Source organism: Amia ocellicauda, chromosome 7, assembly GCF_036373705.1.
Source record: "Amia ocellicauda isolate fAmiCal2 chromosome 7, fAmiCal2.hap1, whole genome shotgun sequence".
In the NCBI taxonomy this organism is placed as follows: Eukaryota; Metazoa; Chordata; class Actinopteri; order Amiiformes; family Amiidae; genus Amia; species Amia ocellicauda.
Genome location: NC_089856.1, coordinates 40,499,781 through 40,507,076, shown reverse-complemented (window position 1 = coordinate 40,507,076; position 7,296 = coordinate 40,499,781). Strand labels below are relative to the sequence as shown.

General features: G+C 41.2%; 1 long non-coding RNA gene across 1 annotated transcript; it reads left to right on the top strand.

Annotated features, from left to right (window-relative positions):
- Window positions 1-3,762: 3,762 nt before the first annotated feature.
- Window positions 3,763-7,065, top strand: LOC136753470 (uncharacterized). Its single transcript, XR_010817436.1, has 2 exons — window positions 3,763-5,295; window positions 5,916-7,065. It is a non-coding gene; the product is annotated as an uncharacterized LOC136753470 (long non-coding RNA).
- The last annotated feature ends 231 nt before the right edge of the window (window positions 7,066-7,296 follow it).

The window sequence follows — 7,296 nt, the reverse complement described above, 5'->3', positions numbered from 1 at the left end:
TTCAAGCTTCGTTTGTGCATCTACTGGAACTGGAAAATCAGAAATGACAGGCTGAAACCTATACATGTGGCATGCCTTATCTCTTAGCAAGCACAAATGCCTCGGAGGAGAAATGTGCCAAAGGGGCTGAATTCTGCACCTGAAAATGTAACTGTATATCATTTCTAGACAATTACTGACATGTTCAGACAAAAATAAGCTAAAAAAAGTTACATAATGAACTTTAAATATCATTTTTACAATTAATTTAATAAATAACACCTAAAACACAAACAAAAGAGGGGAAAAAAAATCAAGAATAGCAACAGGTTAATTCTGTCTGTGGTGATGTTTGCAGTGGATTGTTTCCCGTCTCTTATTTTGCATGTTGTTGTTTTAAATGTATTACTATTCTTGTTCTAACAGGCGAGAAAGTAAGCAGGGAAGAATGCATCTTGATCCACCCACTGGTTGCTCTCTCGGTATCGCACAGATTGCGTGTGCGCTCTAGAACAGAGACTTCACACCAGGGTAGCAGGCTAAGCACAGTGTATGGACTGGGGCCGGTTCTGAATGCTCTCCTCGGTCCTCTCCAGGTTGGTACTGCAAAGAGAGGCCTCTCCCGGTATTCCCAGCCCAGCGTGGACTGCTTCTGTATGTCTGAACCAGAGGACTGAGATTACTGAGGTTATTGAGAAGAAGATAAAAAGAAGTATTTTAAAGACGCAGAGCGAAATGACTGCTGTAAACACAAACATGCCTTTTGATGCAGAATCTCCTTTACAGAAACAAAACAGTGATCGTCTTGTTATACAGGTGCTGAAGAATGCATGACCGAAATGTTTAAATTCCCTATATAGTCTATTATTATCTTGGACCTGTCTGCACAGCATGTTCAGGGAGTCTAGTATCTCCTGAAGATAGTTTAAAAATACATTAACAAATACAAAGAACAAAGTGGGGAAAATTTAAAAAAGCCCATCACACCAAAAGAAAAGATTAACTTGTTCCTCAATGATTTTCCTAATAGCTGTGTGTGCAGCTGACAGTACTATACATTCCTTAAAGTATCAGTATGATAGCCTAAAGCAACATGGGTCAATTACCTCAGCTAAATGCCATATTAATGACTGACAAAACAACCATTTAAATGTGTTTTTCTTGCATACTTACTTGGCAGAATGCAGGAATAAAACAACAATTAAGTACATTGTTTCTTTTGAAAACATATATTTTAAAAAGCTTTCTATATCTTTCTTTGATGCATTATCAAGATACGGGATGTTTTCAGGCAATACAGTTACAGTACACATCTGAAATATAACATGTTATATCAACACGTCAGCTTTTTTATATCTGAGGGGAAACAATGACGCTGAGAAAACAGAATCACATAACAGTCCTTGAAACAACCAATGGGGCTAATTAGCAGCAGGTGCATGATTCATACTAGCTTAATAACATATATCACATCTTACAAATGAACAATGTTAGTGTCATCTTTTATTTTTTATGTAAGCTGTGTTGCTGCTCAAATGGTTAAATATTTGCACCTTAGTACCTAGAGAAAAACAATGTTCTCCACAAATTCAATTTGTGCTCTGTAATTTCAGGCTTCACAGTAATTATACACTTGTGAAACAATTAACACTATACTGTGAAACAGAGCCTTGCATTATTGTTAAACACAAAAGTCCTACATAAACAATAAAGCCTAAAAAAAAAAAAAAGAAAAGGGCATCCGTCATTTTGAGTTTGTCATTTTCCTTCCTTGTTTATTTTGGAAGCCAGATGTCTTAGCTTGCTCAATATTCATTTAACCTTTAGCCATGTTTTCTCGTTTTCCACACACACAAACTGGGCAGCTGAAGTGAATAGTTTTTCTAGGGGCACTTTAACAACCCAGATGTGTTTTACTAAAATATCACCAGTAACAGAGAACTCTGGCAAATAAGGTATGGAAAAGACCAAGGCCTTGATCGGAGACCTTGTTTGTCTTCTAATTGGTTGTGTTGTTAATTGCTGCAGTGATTTGAGTAAATGCGCCAGGGAGGAAACGGCTGAGCTGGCAAAGACTCGGCGAGGTTCTGTTTCATTATTGCACAACCCCTGTGTTTACTGACTGACATGGTGTTAAGGTTCATGTTGGAAGCTGCTGTGGTGTTCATGCATTTGATTTTTGAAAAAAGTTCAAGTTAGTTAGGCTGCAAATAATTTGACTGCAAAAATAATGTATCCGTTTCTTTCAAAGTTTAGTTTAGTGCTTGAAGATTCTTTTTTATTTTCAAATCTTGCAAAAACACCAGGCATCCCATGTATGCTTGTATGAGGTCATGAACTTGGAGGGGGATGAACGTTTACTTAACATTTCAAAAATAATCTGAGAAAGAGGTAATAAAAGTTTCCTCTTTGTTTATCCCCCCCCCCCCTTACAACATTAGTTTAGCAGCTGACATTCATGGAGGAATTACAAATGCTAATTATGTAATTCCTTAGTGCGTTACTTACTAATTTGGTACTTTCCCTTTATTGGTTGCTAAAATTGAACACATGGAATCATTCCAGTTGGACAAGCCGGCCAAGTTCTCCGAGAAACTGGAGGGGAAACTATGTGGTTGTTCTTGAAAACGATCTGAAGTCTGACAAGGCATCGCATTCAGGGACAGTCAAGAGAGGGCCCTGGATTGAAGTACTTGCATATTTTTATGACACACAGACAAGAAAAAACACAAATAACAAAAGCATACAACTTTGTTTCATTTGTTTAATTCATTGTTTTAAGTGAGTCACTTTCATCAGCCCTGTGTAGAAGTCTTTCTTTCTTGCTCTTAATCTCCCTCCCTCTCTCTCTCTCGGGTTCTACTGTAAAATATTAATTTTGTAAATACCTTCCCCCCCCAAAAAAAGCGAGCACACACATGCACACTTACACACACAAACCCCACCACACCCGAGGGCAGCAAACACTGAGGAAGCCGTCCCACTCGAACATGTCATTTCTCCCTGTCCTCCTACTCTCCCGCCTGTGAGCCAGCCTCCCTGCTCTCTCTCCCAGACTCGGGCCATGTATGGTATGGTCCGAATGCACACTGAAGAAGGAGGAGAGGCCGATGGGAGTTTCCAAACCTCTGTGTGGCTAAATTTACAACAGTTTACCCCGGGGAAGCAACTAATGAGGTTGAGAAAAAAAAAAAAAGAGAGACACTTTAAATAATGCACCAGCTTCCTTCAGTAGACACACTTGCTACCTACTCTTTTATCTTAGAAAAATGTAAGGAGAAAAAAACGTGGTCCTGAGACATGTTCACACATGCCGCTACTGAAAGTTATTTTTAGGGCCCGTGTGATTTAGACATACAGGATACCGTGAGTGTATGGAGTAAGTGCCGTTCCACCCCTCCCTCTGAACATCGGGGTTGGCTCGGCCTGTGCCCTGCCGAAATGGGTCAGCGCCTAAGATGAACGAATGAGTGAATAAATAATTAAGTCAATTAATAAATAATTAAGTACATAAATAAGTCATGGGGAGTACCAGATTACATCACAGCCTGGGCAACCCAGTGACTTCATCACTACCTCTGTTCTGGAACGCAGCTGGTGTTCCAGAAGGCTGTGCCTGGTTCTGGCAGCTGCGTGTCAACATCAATAGCAAGGTAAAATTTCACATCTTTCCAGGCACCAGCTGCCCCAGTTACCACCGCAGTGTCGGTGGCTCTCAGAGAGAACAGTCACACCAGGCTCCCAAGTAACAGAAGCAGGAGTAGATTGTCTTTTTTGGGGACTATTTTATATGAAACTATGTATTTTTCTAATAATGCCTTTAAAGGAAGTTAAGAGAATTGATTTGACTACTTGTCAGCTATATAGTCATTTCCAGCAGGCAATATACTGACACTTTAGTTATACGTGTTTGAATAGCCTGACTAAATGATGAAACGTGGTAGGAGAGTATCAATTGCATTAATTTACATGAGACGAGTCAGCAGTGCAGAAGGGCGAGATTGTCTGGTGGAAGTACGCCCAGGAGAGAAACAGACGCCGTCAGAAAGAGCCTTCATTTCAGGAAAGAGCAGAATGCTTCACTTATTTTTCCCCGGCACTAGGAACACTGCATGTATGGACATGAGCTCGAACAACACACATTCCTTTCACTCCCACTCCTTCAGTTTACTGCCCAGACTGGGGTTTGGTTTAAATAGAAAATGGGCTTGCAGAAAGTTTATTGCTGAACATTTACACTCTCCTTTCCTGCGGAAACTGTAAATTAAGCACAGCGCTTCCAGGATGAACATTTTCCAACCTAATAACGTAACACCAGGAGCAACAGCTGAGTGTCCTGCATATCTGTCCAGAAGATTCCTAAAAGGTCACCTTTTGTAGAGCAGACCAACTACTGGCCTGTAGTGTTTTATAGGAGCCAAGGTGATCTGACACCAGCTTCAGAGCAGGAGGGGCACACTTCAAACCCTGTCAGATTGAGATGGCTAGTTTACCCCTCTGACACCTGCTAAATGACCCATCAGTGCTTTTGCGCAAATGCATTTTATTACTGTGCTTGAACACATACCCCAGTGTCTTGTATTTTTCCTGCAGCAGATTCCCTGTATTTCAGTGCTGTTGGTTTAAATCAGATAGACTCCTAGAACCTAAAGCATGACTCTCTGCAGACTAGGAAATCTGCTTTCCTCTTGGAAAACAAACAAATCAGAAACACAGGGCATGCAATATGTTTCGGGTTGTAAACATTGCACTGACTAAGATAGGATGGACTGACGAAAGCAGAGCCGGGGAGCTGCATGCCGGCCCGGCCGTCACAGCAGCGCAGCCAGCCGCAAATCCGCTCCCGGGCCCGCAGCTCGGCTCCGGGATTTGGCTGTAGCTGCGGCAGCCTGGTGTCATTTCTCTGACACGCCAGTCTCCACCTTGGTCCGCCATTTCGTAGCGCTAGAAGAAGCAGCTTCTGCGCCGTCCTGTCATGGAGGAACAACAGGCCGTCTTTGTTGCGCCGTGCAGGGCGCTGTGGAGGATAACGACGCACGGCGTGTGAGGCTGCGGCGCCATGACAGAGCAATGGCCGCAACTCCATTTTGCGTGTCCTGTGCGGGATGACTTTGTTTTTTTTTTTCTCCTTTGTTTCTTTCATTGTTTTTGATCAATTAAATCACATTGCAACGTGTACAAGATCACGCGTGTGGCCTGATAATTGAATGCAGCATTCTATTCTTCTTGATTCATGTAGGCTAATTAAATTAACGGGATCGTCTTGCAGGACAGGATACTTTCCCCGCATCTGAAAAGACTGCAGCTTCTCCCAAAGTAATGCATGCGGTATATTATTAAAGTTTTTTGCATAACGTGTTTAAAGTTCGTCTTTTTCTATGTAGAAATGATTCGCTATTCTAAAATTAACGCACACAAAAAAAAATCTGTAATTAAATGGTGTTTTTTAGGTTTTGTCTATTCTGTAGATAAAGAGAAGGAAGCATGCATTTTAAACATGCACTTATTTAATTATGTGTGTGTGCATGCATGTATGATTAATGATGGAAACCAGTGGGGTATTGTTTATTTGTTTTTCCCCCCTAAACAAAAGTGAAACTTCATGCATTTAAAAACAGAATGGTGCCAACAAATAGAATGGACATTTCCAGCGTATTTATCTATGCCCGTGTTTGTATTTTTCACTAATGTCTCGGTAGGCGCTTATATCATTGTAATGTCCACTAGTGGTGCCCAGGCTGGGGCATCTGCATGGGCTCCAGTGCCAGGTGTGGATCGCTCAAATAACTGGAATAACACAAAGGCAACCAAAACGCATCGCTGTGCGTTCAATGTGCTAATCGGTTTAAAGGGGATTTGAAAATATGACTGGCAAAGTTATTTAGGCCATGATGCTATACTGCACTGCAGCTCTCTCTCTCTCTCTCTCTCTCCAGGGGGATTGTATGCGGTGGGGGTAAGTTTCCACAAAGCTGCCACACGATAACAGCTTTAAAGCCAAGGAGCAGACAGATTAAAACTGCAGAATGGCTGGATTTGGACTCCTGCACATGGAACCAACCATGTGTTGTCAATAATGTAGCACAAGTAACTGTAATAATAATAAAAACAAAGTTTGAATCACCTATGGTGTGAAACCACTTTAGTTGTAATTCATGTAGGTGAGTTGGAGGCTGCCTTGTGGGAGCTGGGTTGCTGGAGGGATTAGGGACTCTCCTTGAGACTTGATCCTGCCCAGCCTCTCTGACGCACAGGCCCAGGATAATCCACGGTGGTGGCTGCACACTGGCCTGCTGTGCACTCACTGTGTTTCAAGGAAGCAATTAGCAATCTGTGTCTCTTACAGACGCGCAGACAGACACTAAGTTACTAGAAAGTCACTTTTTATTGACCCCCCCTGCAGTTATAAAACAAGGTTATTAAACCTGGGAAAGGTTCCCTGTGCCGTGTACAGGTTGAGTTGTGGCCCATTAGACTGGACTGTGGCATCTGGGACAAGAACAATGCACTGTCAGCCAGAATTGTTGGGAATCCATGCTTGAAGGCCCCGTGTACGTCTACCATCACAACAACCAAGGTTATTATTTTAATGGGAGAGTTGTATGGAGTCGTATTTCCTCTGACATCAGTGTGGCGGTACTCATTTATGACCTCTCCACACTCATTGTGCAGAACGAGGCTCATCCAGGACAGTTATGGGGGGTTACTGATGTTCTCTGGTGTTATTTTAGAAGGGACAGGTAGGAATGAAAGCGCACCTTTCAAGGGCAATGCTGAGATTTTTGGCCAGAAACCTCTGGCTCCGAGGCACATAGAAAGCAGTAAATGGTTTAATAATCTGGATCTTTCAACATCTTGTAATTGGGAGGACAATAAGACACAGAGCTGCACAGAAAGCCATTCTTGAACCATATGAAGCAAACTGTATTGTGAAACTAAAATTTCTAAAATGTTGAACTGTGAAGTAATACAATGCGCTATTGACATATAGGTTGCTTCTGGAAATGAATTATTTGATATAGCTCAGCAACATCTTTGTAAACATAGTTAATGTTAAATGTTAAAATAAATGTGTATTAATAAATGTGTCTGTCTGTGGTGTTCTGGGTATATTTCAAAATTTATTAATATTTAGAATGATTATTTTAGATATTTGGACATTTTCAATATCAGAATTATGTCAAAAAAGTCTGGGATTAATTCAAAATTGATTGTGAGACATCAACAAGTTAAGTGTAGTAGTAGAGCCCAGAGGTCCTATTTTGTGGCAATGGGTAACTCATTTAGTAATTAAATTTATATTTTCTTTCTATACTG